This window comes from Pinus tabuliformis, chromosome 8, assembly GCF_031772625.1.
Source record: "Pinus tabuliformis cultivar Carrire ecotype Pingquan chromosome 8, CPIR1, whole genome shotgun sequence".
Lineage (NCBI taxonomy): Eukaryota > Viridiplantae > Streptophyta > Pinopsida > Pinales > Pinaceae > Pinus > Pinus tabuliformis.
Genome location: NC_142294.1, coordinates 215,871,665 through 215,873,856, shown reverse-complemented (window position 1 = coordinate 215,873,856; position 2,192 = coordinate 215,871,665).

Genomic DNA, 2,192 nt, shown 5'->3' with positions numbered 1-2,192 from the left:
CCTAGAACTCTACCTAGAGCCCTGCCCCAGACAGAAGAGACTTGATGAAATCTAAATACCATAAAGATTGGTCTCCATCTTCCACATATTCATGGAATATAGATAATTGCACTGAGGCAAAAGTTTTATCAGTTATGCATTCTATTCTTGTTTGTTATAGAACTTATTTGGCTGATGATATTGGACCCATTAATTCCACCAGAAGAATTATTGGTGGCTTTGAAGTATCTTTAGGCTCATGGTTAAAGGCTGAAACATTCAAAGATCCCGCTTTGTTAACAACATGAGAAAACTCACAAGTTCTGAATGTAGAGGGAATTGTATACATGGACCCGACAACATCACTCCCTGTAAACAATATGATTGGTTGCTTACTTTACGACATAACTGTAAATTTCATTAGGTTTCCACAAATTAACAATGATTTAACTGCTATTACTTTGGTTGCTATGAAACTACATAATATGCATCATTTTGATGAGTATTTTAATGAGTTCCTACACCAATTGCATACTTCATCTCCTGAACTCATTCTTGAGCCAAAATGGAAAGAAATATTCATCTCTTCCTTACCATTATGGGTTTCACAAGCCATAGTCACTAAATTACCTGGAAAGTTTGGTGACTACAAATTTAGAGTTATTCGGCAAGCAGTCAAAGCAATAATTGTTGAACTCTACTCACAAATGAAAATTGCTCGAGTAGCCACAAATCCAAGAAAGCCGCATGGTTATCAACAACTATGCAAACAATGGCATCTTTCCGCCCCTAACAATCCAGGGGGGGAGAGGACAAAGTGCTTACAAGAAAAAGAAGCACTCTAGAAGGATTTTTTCTGGCAAAAGAACCATTCATCAGAAAAAACCAAAGGATTACAAAAAGACACAACTATACACTAGACAGAAGGAAGTCAAGTGTTACCATTGTAACTAGAAAGGACATATTTCCCCAAATTGTCCAGACTTACAAAAAGACAGAAAGAAAGATAAATCAGAGAAAGGGAAAAAGAAAATCTTTTACAGAAACAAATCTGGAAAGGTAAATTATTTGAATTTGCCTAAAAGTTTTGAAGAAATCACTAGTGAAGAAGAATCAGATTATGTAAATAGATTTAATTCTAACTCTAGCACTTCTGATTATGAGGATGAATATTGTAATGATCCCCACTATGTAGAAATGTTTTAAAGATAATTTTGATTGCAGTGATCCAGATGTCTGCCAGTGTCATTCTCTAAATATGATGAAACAGCCTGAGATAGAAGAACGAACAAGAAATTTGTTCACACAAATGATGGCAGCCACATATCCCCAGTTGAAAGAAATGTATAAAGAATTGCTAGTAAATCAGTTAAGTTCAAAACTAGCAAAGCATAATAATCCTAACAGAGGATATGTGCCACCAGCATCTCTTTTTTCAGTAGAAGCTTTCACAAGACAATTCAGGCAAGAATATTTTGGTGAGGATCTACCACAAAATCTGCCTAGCATCCTTAGAGCAATAAAAGAATTGAGAAAGATAGTGAAGGAGAACCGAAGGCTTTGTATTGAAAGTCATCAGGACTGTTAACTCAGAAGAATGAAAGCCGAAAATGAACAAGGATCCAGTTCAACAAAACCTTTTTTCTCTGCCCAAACACAGAATTATACTTATCATCATAAACCATTTAAAAGAGAATAAATTCATGAGCAGGATTCTGATGAAGAAACAGATCGGACTGGTCTAGGATGCAATCAAATTACTGGAGATGTGATGTATTGCATTAAGCTCAAAGTCAGAATTGGTACCAGATTTGAATACTGGAAAGTAATCATGGATACTAGTTCCAGGCTTAATATTGTAAATAATTCAGTTGTAGAATCTCAACTCTTATGACCTACAAGTTTTCCAAAAGTCACAATGGCCAGCGGAGATATCAAGACTACTTCAGAATTTTCAGTGGATATATTTCTTGCAGAATCCATTGGAATCAAAGTTGTTTGTCCAATTCTCACGGGAATGGATTGCGCAATGTATTTGGGAACACCTTTCTTTCAAAATTTCATGAAACATGGAGCAAAGTTTGACCAACAAACAAAGAGATTCGACTATTTTCTGGAACTAAAAGGTAAGGAAATGTATTTTCCTTTCATAAATTCAAGTTCACCCAATAGAATAAAATGGATTGAAAGGTTAGAAAATTTGTTGGCAAAGA